This window comes from Vidua chalybeata, chromosome 10 (genome assembly GCF_026979565.1).
Source record: "Vidua chalybeata isolate OUT-0048 chromosome 10, bVidCha1 merged haplotype, whole genome shotgun sequence".
Lineage (NCBI taxonomy): Eukaryota > Metazoa > Chordata > Aves > Passeriformes > Viduidae > Vidua > Vidua chalybeata.
Genome location: NC_071539.1, coordinates 21,975,091 through 21,989,729, shown reverse-complemented (window position 1 = coordinate 21,989,729; position 14,639 = coordinate 21,975,091). Strand labels below are relative to the sequence as shown.

The following is a 14,639-nucleotide window of genomic DNA, read 5'->3' as shown; positions in this document are numbered from 1 at the left end:
TATTACCAACACCACCGAGGGTGAACAAAGTCAGTCCAGGAAGACAAAGTATATGTTACTGAGCAATTTTCCAGTTATCCTCTTGAAAAGCACCCAAAGGGCCCATCGGCTGCCCAATTTCCTTGTTGAAACAGACAGGAATTTAAGGGGGATATTTCCTCCCTCTACACAGTGGTCACCAAAAACAGGGCTCCTCCCTAAGAAGGCAGGGGATGTGTAACCTAAGAAGGCCACTGGAAAGGGGGACACCACAAATTTTTAAAGCATACTCTAATTAACCTAAAGTACAGTCTCATTAATCTATTTATTATTAATGGTGTGTGATTTTTGCATGAGTATGTGAATGTCTGGACCATCAGTCCAAGACTATCGTGTAACCCAAGAGATAAAAGAGGAAGGACCCAGGAAGCTGTTACCTCTTCATGAGAAACTTACTTAGGTGCCTGACTTAGGGAGACACTCAAAAAGCCACTCTGACTAGCAAGCTCAGCAACAGCAAGATCTGTGGCTCTCCCAAAATAAGAACTTACCAGCTAAATGGTCAGTAGCCAGAGAGTCCGTCCTGTAAGCTGCCTGTTTGTCAGCCTGCCAGCTTTTGCTTTAGAGAAAAAAAAAATAAACAAAATAAACAAATTAGCTCCAAGACAACAGAAAACCATGACATCCCTGTTACTCTGACTTCCAATAGAGCACTGCCTGTACCTTTCAAAGTTGCACCTTATCCAAAACACCCAGCTGCATCTCCCCACACATGACACCTGTCGTATTCTACTAGCTCTGCAGGCAGCGCCATTATCTACTCAAACTTCACAGCAGGAAGTCTGGAGTAGTTACTCCTTCACCACACTGGCTACAAGAGTTGCCAACCAATATCAGGCAAAAATATAGTCAATTAATAGCAGATGTTCAAAAACGTGAAATTTCAGGGTTGCAAGCAAGACCTTTTCTAGTCAGAAGAGACTAACAACCTGAAAACCTGCCAACAACACTGCCATCAGTCACAAGTTAGGAATGTAGTTCAGTGGAGCTTGGGTGAATCAACACAGACATCCTCACAAACTAAGGCAAACACTCAGGGCTCTCTACACTCAACTGCTGGGTAGTCCAGCTCTGCAGTTTTTATTGCAATAAGATCATGCACCAGACACTAAATTCTGCCTCTAGGCCTAAATCTGAAAGTTAGAAGAAGAAAATTTACACTGGTTTACATGGACTATTTTAAACATGTACAAAAGGCAGAACCAGGAAGAAAAATACACTGCTGGGAAGATATTTCCATCTCCCAAATCTGGATCCACAGATTTACTGAAAAAGTAAAAGCCAGTACAGTACACACACTGTCAGTTGTACAATATCCACACCCAGAATCCCCCAGAGCTGTTCTGTGTGCTTCTGCAGAGCTTGCACTCTCCTAAAACCCAGTGCTTCTGCCTGCTTATGGGACAAGAGGCTCCTCTCCCACACACACCCTGCAGTGCTGCTTGGACCATCTTCTGTACAGCAAACTTGATTGCTTTTCAGGAAAGTGACAGTTGCCATCTCTGATCTTCCAATATGTTAGAAAAGGCTCCCCAAACCAGGGTCACTCCTAAAAACACAGTGTTGCCGATGGGGTGTCTCACATTATGCTAGAGCTGTGATGCAGTAAGGAAGGCTGATGGTGGCAGAAGGAAAGGAGAGAAGAACAGTGACGCAACAGAGTCATACAGGCGTGATCTGCACCTCAGCCAAGGCTATTGTTTTCCCCTACTTCAACATGCCTTTAACAGGCAGAAGGCAGCACAAACTGTGCCGTCAGAGCAATAGAGCTAATGCTGCAATTAATCCAGGAATGAGGCAGCAGGTACTGGGACAGCCAGTCATGCTGCTGAAGTACAGTTGCTGCAGCAATGCAGATCTCTGCAAGGCATTTGCTGTGTACAGAAAGGGTGGCTAGCAACCTGATCTTGGAGAAATCTCCTTGCTGTCCAGGGTTACACCACAGTGTAAAACATGGTTACGTGTCCATGGTACATGCCTGCACTGCTCAAGCTGCTGCAGATCCAAGGGAAGCAAGTTACTGCCATGGCACCTGTTCCAGACTATCTCAGCAAGGCTTGCAGACTCTGTGGCAGCTCCTCCAGCCTGTTGGGTCACTAATGAGGGTGCCACCACCTCATGGCAGGCTCCAAACGAAGGCAGGAGGGAGAAGCATGCTAGACATCACAAACAGCTGTCAAGCTCTGGCTGGAGCCTTGCTAAAGGCACACACGTGCTTATAACTCTCATTTCTCCAGAAAACACCACCTGGCTGATCTTGCACATATTTTCCTCCTTAGAGGAGGAGGGTAAGGATAAGAAATTAGTGAACGACACCCAATATAGCACCTACTTGAAAGACACAACCTCAAGGCACAGCTGCTGGTTTCACTGTGTACACACCAGCTGCACAGATCCTCCTTGCAGCCTCCACCTCAGAGAGCAGCCAGACATTCAATGCAAAATCAAAGGGCAGTGTTTATCCATACAAATTTTTGCTTCGTCACCCATACAAGAAGCTAAGCACAAATACTCCTCATTTCCAGCAACCCCAAGCATCTGGTATATTGTAGGCCTCAGGGATTCATCTCTGGCCAAAATCAGAGGCAACCATTAGAATGGTATTTTAAATGTAACATCAAAACCAGCAGTTCAAGCATTGCATTTGGATCCTACACCTCTTTGGCTTCCCACTTAGGTTTTGAAACTAAGATTACAGCTACGTCATGCCAGCGTGTAGCTGACTGGGTCAACAGGTTTCAAACTGCCTGGTTGATACACTGCCTGTAGGGCTAGCCTTGTGTACCCAAAGAAGTTACAGAAGTCTAGAGCACACCTCAATAAAGAGAACGAAATCATCCCAAAAATAACCTCCAGCAAGGGCCAGACCCTAATCGCACAGGAAACATTTGTATGAAAAGAAACAAAGGCAAAGTCATGAGTTACACTGCCAATACAATCAGTTCTTGCAGATGGAAATGTCAGTTACATGTTATTTAAAAGTATTTTTAATAAAAACATGGTTACTTTGTTAACCCATGCAGTGAGAACCACACACAGCAACAGGGCCGGGCTGGTCGTGGTAGGCACTGTCCCTCTGTTCACACAGGACAGGGCAACCTCTCGGTTGATGAGTGGACACAATACTTGCTTTCTGAAAACCGACGGACTCAGAGACTGGAGGTCCAGGCCCCCTAGTTTTGAGGGAAGCAGGCTGACAGACAGCTGCTGTGTGGCAGAACGCAGTCTCCCTTCATAGCGATTCCCGACTTAATGTATCATAGACCGCAGCCCTGGCCGCGGGCAGCCCTGACCCATCCCCCATGTTTACTCTTCCACTAGCGCCGGCCCCGCCACCGCGTCCGGCCCCGGACAGGAGGAGCCCTGTGGCGGCCCCGCCACCGAGGACGTGCACCCGGCCGCGTCCTGCTGGCCGGCCGGTGGGGCAGGCAGAGATAGCGGGGCTGGGAGAGGGGCATCAGCGGGGGAGCCTCCCGCGCGGGGCTGCCTGCGCCCGAAGCCTACCCAGGCCCGCGCCGCCACCGTGACCCTCGGGGCAGCGGCACGGGGCCGCCTCTCCGCTCGGCCCCGCGGTGCCCGGCCGAGGGGCGGGGGAGCCGCCAGGCCCCGCGGGCCCGGCCGGGCGGGCGGCGCCGCCAGCGCCACCTCAGCACTGGCGGCACCGGGGGCGGGGCGGCGGGGCGGGGCGGCGCCCTTAAAGGGCCCGGCGGGCCCCGCTGTCACCGCGCCCCCCGCGGGGCCGAGCGGGAGGGGGCGGCGGGGGCGCGCCCAGCGCACCAGGACCGTGCGGGAACGGGGTCAGGGCGCGGCCAGTGCCACGGGGCAGCTGCAGCCGCAGCAGCCCTAGCCCGCCGCGGCCCGGCGGGTTGCAGGCCGGGGGCGGCCGCATCAGGCGAGCGGAGGGCAGGAACTCCCGCGGGGCCCAGTGACAGCCTCGAGCGCGGTTCCGCGGCCGCCGGAACGCTGCCGGTGGCGGTAGCGCGGCGGGTACGGCCAGCTCCGGGCCCGGCGCTGGCACCTCCCCCCGCCGACAGTGGCCAGGGCGCTCGTCCTTCTATAGCCACGGCAGGAGGGGAGCGCTCGGCCCCGCGACCCGGGGCAGGCTGCACTCCGCCGGTTGACCAACACCGGACGAAGGCTCGCCTCCGGCCGCTTTGGCTCCTATCGGAATCAAACCCTAAGACGGCCGGGAACGGCATGGTGTCGCCTCGGCCTGCGCCACTAACCCTCTCCCACCAAGGACGGGATCCACGCCGCGCCTCGGCCCAGCCTCCCCCTCCCGAGGCAGCCGCGGGGCCCGGCCTCCCCATCGGCCCGGCCCCACACGCCGGCCATACGCGGCAGCTGCTGCCGGCCGGCACAGTCACGCCACCGCCGTCCGAGGCCGCGCCGCGGGGCCAGACTTTTCCCCACCTCCCGCCGCCGGATGCCCTCCCTTGCCGGACTTTGCCCTGCCCGGCCCGGCCGGCGGGAAGTTAGCGCGGACTTTCCAGGCAGCGCCGACACGTCGGTGCCCTGGGGAGGATGCAAGGCCGCCTCGGGCCGAGCCGGGCCGCCCCGCCAGCCTCCACGTCGGCGCCGCGGCCGCGGCGGAGGGGCCGCCCCCCATCCCCCGTGACTCACTCCGGCCGGTGCCCGCTCGCCCGCCCTTCTGGAGAAACGGAGCGCTCCTGGGAGAACGGCGCGGCGCCCGCCCCGCCGCCTATATAGGCCGGGCCGCTGCCAATCCCCGGCCCGCACGTCAGCGGGACATGCCCCTTCCCGGCGGGGCCGGCCCGCCACGCGTGCCCTGCGCCGCCGGGGACGCCCCGCTGCGGCCGAGCGGCCCGGGAGCCTGCGGCTCTGGCTGGCGGCTCCACTCCCGCACGGCGAGGAAAGCGAGTCGCGGGTGGCTGCCGCCCGCTCTGCGCCCTCGGGACCGCGCCGCCGCCGGTTCCCCGGCTGATATCCGCGCTACAGGCCCTTTGCACCTTCCCTGCGGATTCGCCGCGGAACGCGCCTCCCGACCGCAGCCCAGCGGCAGAGGGGGCTGAGGCTGCTGTAGCACCGAACCGCCCGCGGGCCCTACCTAGCCCCGCGACTGCCCCAGAGCTCAGGATGACCCGCTTTGGTCAAGCCCAGTTTCACGCAGGGTTAGTGAGTAGTGCCTCATGAAGGCTCTGATCATTCTGAAAACCACGGCTTAGAGAAGAGAGCGAACAGCTGGGGCTCCTGCCCGGTCCCGCGAGTGAAAAGGGACAGCGAAGCCCCAGCCCCAAGAGGCCCCTTGATCCACCTCCTCCTGCACAGACTGTGTCAGAGCAGCAGCTACCCGAAGTGAGGCTGCAGGCAGGCAAAGGGGCAAGGTAAGAGCGAGAGTAGGAAAAAAAAAAAAAAAAAAAAGAGAAACAAAACCATAGAAAACCTTCAAAGCCACAACACACCCCCTATACCCCAGAAAATAATAATAATAAAAAAAAAAGCCCCTCTTCTTATTCCAGTCTCTAATTTGGAAATGGGGAAGAGTGAAGGAGGGGAAAGGCAAGCCAGCAAGCACAATACCCTCCTTTCCTGCATAGAAGGATGTTTATTACTTTGTGCAACATAGATGTTTTTAATTATTAGCTCTGCACTGTCAGGGAACCAAGGAAAAAACCCTATCCCATCACTAAAAATACATCAAATTTGAACTGATTTTTGCATTAGCTCATTTTCCTACACAGCATTAATCTTTCTCATAATTCATAACTTACACTTAGTGACTGGTTTTCTCACTCACCTTGAGAGAGAGCACCCTCAGATCCTAGCAAACAAAACTAAAGCTTCTGTGTGGAGCTCTGGCCACAAAAATCTGAGGTCTTTGGGTTAACTGCTTTTGATTACATGCAGTAAATGTTAGAGATATAATGGACATGTTTATTTATGGAAACATGCATGGTATTTAGCCTTTCGTAAAATTATTACTTATTAATAAACAAGAATAGATTTCTCCATTTCTCCTTTTTTTATCTTATGGTTGGGAGGACATCATCAAAGCACTTGAATTTTTTGACACAAACAATTTATAACTATGAAGATACACTTGTGGGTGAAATCAGGAAGCCTGCTAAACAGAGAACAGTTGTCAAGAATTGACACCATGGTCAGGCACCTCCATCTATCTCACCCAGCCCAGCCTCTCCTCAGAAAGCCTGTTATCTCTGGGAGGATGCAGGAATACCACTCCAGGCACAGGGTTCTCCACAGAAAGGCAGCGACCACTGCTGCCACATCACATCTGCTGCAGGAGCTGGCTCTGGCTGCTCTGACACAAACCACCTGGGCTCTGGATGCCACAAGCACCTCTAAGGCCCCCAGGCAGGCTGGTACCAAGAGCTACAGGGACCTGGGCAAACCTCAGCACCTCCAGGCTTTGGGCAGCAGATGCAGTGCAGGGTGTTGTAATTTGGAACTCAGAACCTTGCTTAAGGTGCAGGATGCTTTTCAGGTGCTTTTGCTCCCTCGGGTTTATCTCCCCAGTGCAAAGCAGGCAGGCTCCTCTCAACACTAACTTCCAATTAACTCTAACACGAGTAAGTACCGTGATCCCCTGTGCCAGGGAACCAGAGAAGCATCACAGCCTCCAGCCTACAGCATCTTACCAAGGCACCAACATCTCCCTCAACTCCACCTCATTATCTGGTTTAGCAGGGGCCCTCTCTGGGGACATGCCACCTCTGGGATAACAGCATGGCTCTCTCCTGCTTTCTCTATATAGTGCTGCTGCAGCCACAGGTTGCCAGCTCATTATGGATTTCTTGCTTCTATCACATCTTCCTCTCCAGGTCTGCTTAAGAGGCAATCTTCCTCTGCCTGTTGCTATTCCTTTATTTGTAGTTGCAAGTGGTGGAAGGGAAGCCTGCCAGTCCCAGAAACTACCAGAAGGCCTGGAGCACCTCACCGTGTGACACCCTCAAGTAATGATTTCTGCTGAAGGAAATGTGTCACAGGCTGTTCTCCTTAGAGGAAGATCTTCCACAGGGAAAGAGGTGTATGGGGCGGAAGAGCTCACCTTTCCTCCCACATTCACTAAGTATATAACTGCAATACACTGTGCATGGACAAAAACACATTTAGAGGGTGCCAGGAAGCTTATTTCAACCTCCTGCTCCCACCAGCACATCGACCATCCGTGTTCCATCCCATACCTTGTGTTCCATGAGGCTATGGAGTCTGGGTAGAGAGGGGTTTGCAGGGATTGCTTCAGATCTGTTATGCCTTAACTTACTTGCCCAAAAATGCAATCTCACATTAAAAAATAAATTAAAAATACACTTGTCATGGAGATGTGTGTAAAACCGCTCTTCTATAAGCCAGGTGCAGGAATTTTTGGCAGCTTAGGGGAATGGAGACAGAAGAAGGTACCCAACCCCTTGACAAACACTAACCTTCCACTCTCCCTCAAGCAACCTGTATTTTGGCAGCATTACAATAGGCCCCAATTTTATGACTTGTTAGAACAACAGAAAAAGAAGCATCCCAAAGAGAGCACCAAGGGGTGGCAGAAAGGATAAAGGATTGGGCAGTGCATACTTTCCACAGCTTATCAGACTGGCAGCTCATATCACCATCTGAGGGAGGACACAAATGGGAACAGTAAAAACATCAAACACACAGAGAGATAAAAGTTAACACTGAACTGGTTTGGGGCTTGTTTTTTTGGAACATGTGTTCACCCATGTGAAGGCAAGGTTGAAGAGTTAAGAAGCTTTCCATGATCGCTTCAGCCCATGAGCTCTTGGGGAAGGGAAACTGCACCTTAAACTATTGGAGCAAAAAGGCTGGTCTTTCCTGGCACATCTACCCTCAGCTGAGCTGGGATTTTGCAAAGCATTTCTTCTAGCCTATTCGTATTTTCTGTTGTTATAAGAGAGTCCTATTTTTCCTGCCAGAAACCAAAAGCCTTATTTGGAAAGCAACCCAAGTATGTTCCAAAGAGTGTGTGCTATGATTTTATTTCCTGTTAAATATAACTCCAGATTTCTAGAACTGTACAAATAAGCACCCTTTTTGTACTCTGGGTGCTTATCCCACACACAAGTCAGAGAACACCACAAAAGAGCTACTCCCTGAAAGCATCCATTTCAGCACATCCCTTGCCAGTGGCATTAAGAGAAAAGGGTTGGGGGTATACTTTGCATCACACTAGAAAAAGCAAGCAAAAGAGGATTCAGGATGCAGGGCACTTGTATGGCAGAGAGCATTGAGGTTCTCAGCCAAAGCAGGATACGTGTCTCAGCTCTGTATCACTGTGGCTCGCCAGGGGATCTTCCAACACAAAATTTGCATTTCTACAGAAAATCTCTGTTAAACTGTATTTAGGAGTCAAACTATATAGATAGTTTCGCTAAGAGAATATAAAAAGTTTCATCATAAGAAATGACTGAACATGAGTCCACAGTGCCTATGTCTCTGTGACTTTGAGACTAGTTCACACTTATTTGCCAGGAGGAAGAAAAGTTCCAGGGATGTGCAAATCTTCTTATCTTCCACATTCACACATCAGTGCTGGGAAGAAATGATTCTGTAGGCTAAATTCTGCCCCTTGGCTGTACTTAATGCAGCCCCACCATCTTCAGAGGCCCACTGTAAATACCCACTTAGAGAATTATAGGGAGAAAGAGAAAAATCTACCCAAGCCTAGACACTAATCCCAGCTCCAACCACTTAGTGATATTGTGAAGAAGAGAGGGTGGTGGAAGGAAGATGAGAGATGTGTGTTTGTCTCACACAGGATCTGGGTGGTATAAAATTTAGGGTCCCAGGTGGGTGCAACACGACTTGCTTTTCTCCTGGTAACCTACATTGTTTATCGAGGGCAATGCTCTTGCAGGAACAGAAGAGCGGACTTGATCTTGAAGGAAAATGACAAACCTCAGCAGGGCTCTCAGGCAAATATGGGTCTTTAAAAGATTTATTTCATGGGCACTCTGACAATAAAATTATGCAACCATCAGCTAGCAAAGAATATATACACTGCCCTTCCTAGGCTAACACAGGGTGCTCTGTAACAAGGGGCATGCAGAATAGGTAGGAAGAAGAGGAGCAACTGACTGGTGTGGACAGTTTTAGTGTGAACAAGGAGCATCAGGCCTTCTGACTGCAGAGGGAGGAAAAGCTGCTGGTTTTACACAGGGACACTGTGAGAAAATGAGACTGAATGGAAAAACAAACAAACAAGCAAAAAAACCCCAGTAAAGAGACTCAAGCTCTGCTCTTAGATTTGCTGCAGATTTGGTGAATTGACGAGCAAAATTCTCTTGGTTGCCCTGGCTGTGCACACACAGCATCTTGATTTTCTCTGTGGACTCGTTATTTCATTTCAAGTTGTTCAGAATGCTGTGATCCTTGGATGTCAGGTTCTGTGACAAAACAAATGCCTTTTCAGAGATGAGGAAGAAAAAAAAAAAAAAAAAAAAAAAAATCAATGGACAGTTTAATAAAATCAATTCAAAAGCAAAGCAGACAGAAGCCACAGAGGATCAATCTGAGTCTGCCCTTCCACTTGCACTGTGAGAGAAAACTGATTTAACATAAACTTGGCTTCCAAGAAGTTGCAAAGGAGTAGAATTTTTAAGGAGTGGAAGCAAATTTCAGGTTCCTGGCCTTGGGGAGCCAATAAACATTTTCACAAGGAATAAATATGAGGGATAAAGAAAAATACAGTATCTTCCAGTTTCACAGTAAAGCAAAACACTCTTTTGACTAAGAATGGAAAAAGTGATTCAGAAAACAAAGACTCCAAATATATTGCCTGGAAAGTGGGAATGGCACAGAAATCACAGAAATTCAGAATATCTGGCAACACATGGAGGTCAGAGCCTCTGGGGCCTGCTCAAAGCAGGGTCAGACCAGGCCATTCCTCACATAGGTCTTGAAAACCTTCAGAGCTGCACAAACCTTCTGGGCAACCTATTCCAATTGCTGACTATCCTTACAGTGAAAAAAGGTTTCTTACTTGCAGTTAGAACTTCAAATTTCAATGTTGGCTCTTTATGCTGATCTGAACTTTTAGTTCAGCTTTTTAGTTTAAATTACCATCACAGTGTGTCCTTATGACTCCCAGGTGCTTTCAGAGGGGTGCTGCAGCACTGCTTGCCATTCCACACTGCAGAAGAACAAAAATCTTCCACAATTAGAGAGCTGAAAGGTGCTTTCCAAAGCCTGCTAATATCCCAGTTACCCAAGAAACGAGGATTTTGGAGATACTGCAGAACAAAGCATGCACTATTTTTCTTTTCCTGTTCTTCAAATGGAAACTTTCACTTTGCTCTCCTTTGGCTACTGGATTGAAGTTCTTTTGTTTACCTTTCAGTGTCTCCTGATCTCTCTCCATTGGCCACTGCAATATAAAATGAACATGTGGCAATTTTTTTTAAAGAAATGCTCCCAGCAGCTCTCATCCACTCTACATCACCTAGCTTGAAAAGGGCAAGGGATTCACAAGCCCTAAACTTACCTTTTTCGACATTAACTGTCATATACTGAGAAAATGTAGTCAATTGTGTCCCTGAGCTCAAACCTGTCACCAGACCCACTAAGACCCTCCTCCAGGTACTCTTAAGCTGATGTTTTGCAGGGCAGAATTTAAGTACTTGCTTACAGCAGTTGATAAAGATGACAACAACCACTTCTTTTCATATTGATTGGATAAATATATACAGAAAATGAAGAAAAAAAGAAAGAACAGTGGCAAACTAAATGAGACCTCCCCAATGCCACTTTTCAGGGGAGGAGCAGAAAAATGCAATTTAAGCAAAAATGTAAACAGACATTTGGTTTTGTCCATTTTATTTGGGTAACAGTTCTTTTTAATCTTGCTTAGCTACTTTGATTCCACGTATTATATAAAATAACCTCAGCAAAGTTGTTCAAGGCTCCTTGAAAGATTTTAAAGATTCCTCAGTTCAAAATGTTTATTGGATAACGAAGACTCAAGAGAATGCCAGAGCTCCATTTTTATAAACTTCTATGTGCTCTGGTATGTTTTGCTCTGAATTCCAGTTTCCCAAGTCACATGGCTTCACGAGACTCTCTAATTCTGTAAATTTTATTTTCTTCATTTCTATCTTTCACTTGCAATAAGCAGCTTGAAACTACAACCTAGAAAAGTTAGCCTTATTGTGACAAACAAAACACTTAAAAGAATAAAAGCCTGAAACTTGCAGGGAGGCTAGTGCTCTGTTTGGAGCAGGACAGAACTATTTAAAAATGAAAAAAACCCACCTTCAGTTTGGCAACAATTTCTCTGAAAAAGCATTAAAGTAAATATCTGATTCCAACTGCCACTTGGGAAATGCAATGCTCAGACCCTCACTATTTAAGCACTGCCTTCCCTTTGTCCTATTCATAGCACATGCAACAGGGGCTCAGCATATCCACAGACAAGCACTAATTCCTAATCTCTACTAGGCCAAGCAAAAGGCTCTTCATGTGTTAGACAGAATTACATCACGGTGATCTAAACTGACAGTGAAAAACCCAGACAGTCTTCCCTTCCAAATTTGCAAGGCCACTCTAAGCCTGCTATGAAAGGAGAGAAAGACGGACAGGGAGAACTCAGAGTAAAACTATTCCCCCTAATTGTTACAAATAATATTATTTTATGCTTAAAACCCCTTTTCATAACTGAATCATTCCCAGTTCTACCCTGCTCATCTTTGGGCTGAACTGGAACAGGACATGAACCATTTTGGGTACTATTTTTTTGTTTTGATACCTCATGCTGCTCAGCCCTCCACCCACTTGGAATGGTATCCTGAGCAAGATGAGTTTTCAAATAAAATACAGGGGTAACGTTTCCTGAATTTGCAAGAACTTCCAACCTTCTGTAAATACTCACTGCTTGCTCTCATTTTACCCACAGCTATGCTGCAAGCAACAGAGCCATCTACTCAGGATTTTAATTTAATGAACCTATAAGAGCAAGAGTAAAAATTCACTTTTAAGCTTCTTCAATGCTACACAACCATCTCTACTTTTAAGCAATAGTCATATACCTACAACTTGCTATTCTCCAGACATTCCAAAGGTCCTTGTAAGACAAAACACCTAAATCCCAGCATGCTGCACCAACTGCTGAAGTATTCACTTTGAAAACAAAGGCATATGCACTAGCAGGTCAACCATAATATATTCCCATTCCCACTTTCACCCTGCCTGCTCTGGGAGTTGTTCTTTTCAGCTTTCCTTTCAACTGCTCCAGTACAGGTTTACATGCAACTTTATCGCTGGCACAGAGATAACAGCAAACTTACTTTCTCCTGAGCAGTGGAAACTGCTGAGGCCTGCTGTACAAACAGCAGAAGCCTGCTCTCCTCTTTCAGAAAGGCAGGAGAAGTCAGGCAGTCCACACCATCCCCAGTGCACACTGGAGACACAAAAATGCCCACCAACTTCTGGGACAAGCAGTAATAAGTCCACTGCAATCACTCCTGGCCTCCTCCCCCACAGTGGCTTTCCCTGGCTTTGCCTTTGTCCCTGACAGTGGGGAAATCTTAATTCCATCCCTTACTCTCTTCCTTTTTCCTAACTCAACCCATGTACCCATCCCATGCCTGAGGTCCCAGTTCTGGCCACACAGCCTGCCCTGGCTTTGTTTGTCACTCATCTTTGGCAAATATCCACTTTATTTTGTGAAATACCCAGTTCAATTTCCAGTGCCACAAATGTAGGGATAGACAAAAACACGGGACTACAAAAAAGCAGAAGAGAAGTAGCAAGTGATGTTACAGCAGGTGGTACCACCTGAATCCAGCACTGGCCATCAAGGCAGTCAGTGTTCCTCTGAAAAAAAAGCCTCAGCAGATTTTTCAGCAACTTGCTGTAAAACCTTTGAAATACCAGTCAACCAAAACCAACATGGGTGAGGAAAAGGGACAGGGGAGTGATGTCCATGCTGTGTGCCAATACCTGGAGCCAAGCCTGAAATCTGAATGATGTAAGAAGATTATTTGTTATCCAATCCCTGATGAAAAACATGCCAGAGGTTACCTTTGTGACAGTCAGCTACACCTGTCTCATGGTATTTACTGGGAGACATAACACCTGTAACCTTCCTTTAAAACCAGAATCCTGACATGTGACCTGGGGTCAGACAGCACTTTATGGGCTTGGAGAGAGATCTCAACAAGCAACTATCAATTCAATAACAGAGAGAAGGCTGGCTCCTGCCTCCTCCAAACAGGATTGTAATAGTCATAACACAACAGGGTTCCAAGTCTTTCCTCCTTAAAATCCAGTTATTTGCTGGGATGTTGCTGAATTCAGAGCTACAGCACACAAGTATCAATTACCACGATATGAGAACTCCCAGAACCTTTCCTTCACAGGTATTTCTCTTGCAGGTAAAAGATGTGGCATACACACAAGTTGTATATGTGTGGATACTTTTACTGGAATCACACTGACATACATTTATAAGCAAGTTTCTTATAGAATTCTGTTTCTTGGTTTTGCTTTGTTTCCGTGTTTGAGTTTGTTTTGTTGTTGGGGTCTTTTATTCAGGGGGAAGGATGGGTGTGCCTCTTTTCTTCTATTAATGCTGAATAAATCTATCTGTTCCATCCCCAAACTTTTCCCAAGCAGTTCTCTCATCACTGAAAAATTGTCAGTAAAACAGCAAAACTGTTGCTGGAAAACAGCTCCAGACACTGTGCTGTGGAGTGTAAGAGAATCTGGTACTACTTCCATTCTGCGTCAACAAGTAAATCCATTTTATTTTGCAATTAAATTAAATAACATCTTTTAAGGGAGGTCACATAAATATGCCTGTGCTATTCAAGCCTCTCAAAGGCAAAACTTTTCCTGTGAGTCACTATTTCTTTGTGTCTTGCAGCTACTGAACCAATCCCTTCCCTTCTACTAGTGCTGTTTTTCCACTGAAGTTGAACTCGTTACGACTTCCTCTAGATGAGCCTTTTGTGGTCTATCTTTTCTCTCAGGTTTCTCCCTGTTTTTTTTTTTCTGCCTGCTGCTTTGCAAGTGCCTCTTTTGTGCCTCTAGCTGGACATAACTACTTGCTCCAACCCCTGCTCCTCACAAAAGAGTGACATGCTTCCCTCGCTGCCTCAGCAACACAGCCAGCTCCCACAGGCCAGGCAGCTGTGGCCAAGGTCAGCCCTCTGCACCCACAGAAGTGCTTATGTGTATTTAAGTTACTCACATGCTAATATATCTAGCAATAAGTTGCAAAATATTAGTAGGTATCATTGAGGCTTGAGAGATCTACCAGATGCAAGATTCAACAACATAGAACCAGTCGTGAGAGACAAGTGAAGTCTAGCAGCGGGATCAAAGAGAAGTATCTGTATTATATGGCAGCTGCCAGAAATGATTGCTGTACTTCTGCAAGACTGCTGGAAAATATCAGACCTTTTGTAGGTAGAAACACCACAGATCACCTAAATGAAGGACAAATAAACTATTTCAGCTTTAACACACCTTTTTTATCAAGCAAACTCAGAACACTAATCACAGCCTGATTACTCCTCCTTGTTGCAATTAAAACCTTAAATGCATAAATCCTTTAACAACTCAGTTTTCCCCCTTGCTTTGGCTGGAATTTTTCCTCCCCATCTATT

General features: G+C 47.8%; 1 protein-coding gene across 2 annotated transcripts in view; it reads right to left on the bottom strand.

The window, feature by feature from the left end:
* The window catches only part of HDLBP (high density lipoprotein binding protein), a 38,695-nt gene that overhangs the window by 19,994 nt on the left and 4,062 nt on the right, over positions 1 to 14,639 (bottom strand). The window contains exons 1-2 of one of the 2 annotated variants that reach the window (XM_053951358.1): positions 4,663 to 4,733; positions 531 to 598 (exon numbers count right to left, since the gene is read on the bottom strand). The gene's annotated coding sequence lies outside the window, so the exon portion shown is untranslated. Of the gene's footprint in view, positions 1 to 530; positions 599 to 4,662; positions 4,734 to 14,639 lie in introns of those variants that run through there. The other variant, XM_053951357.1, reaches the window with a different exon arrangement.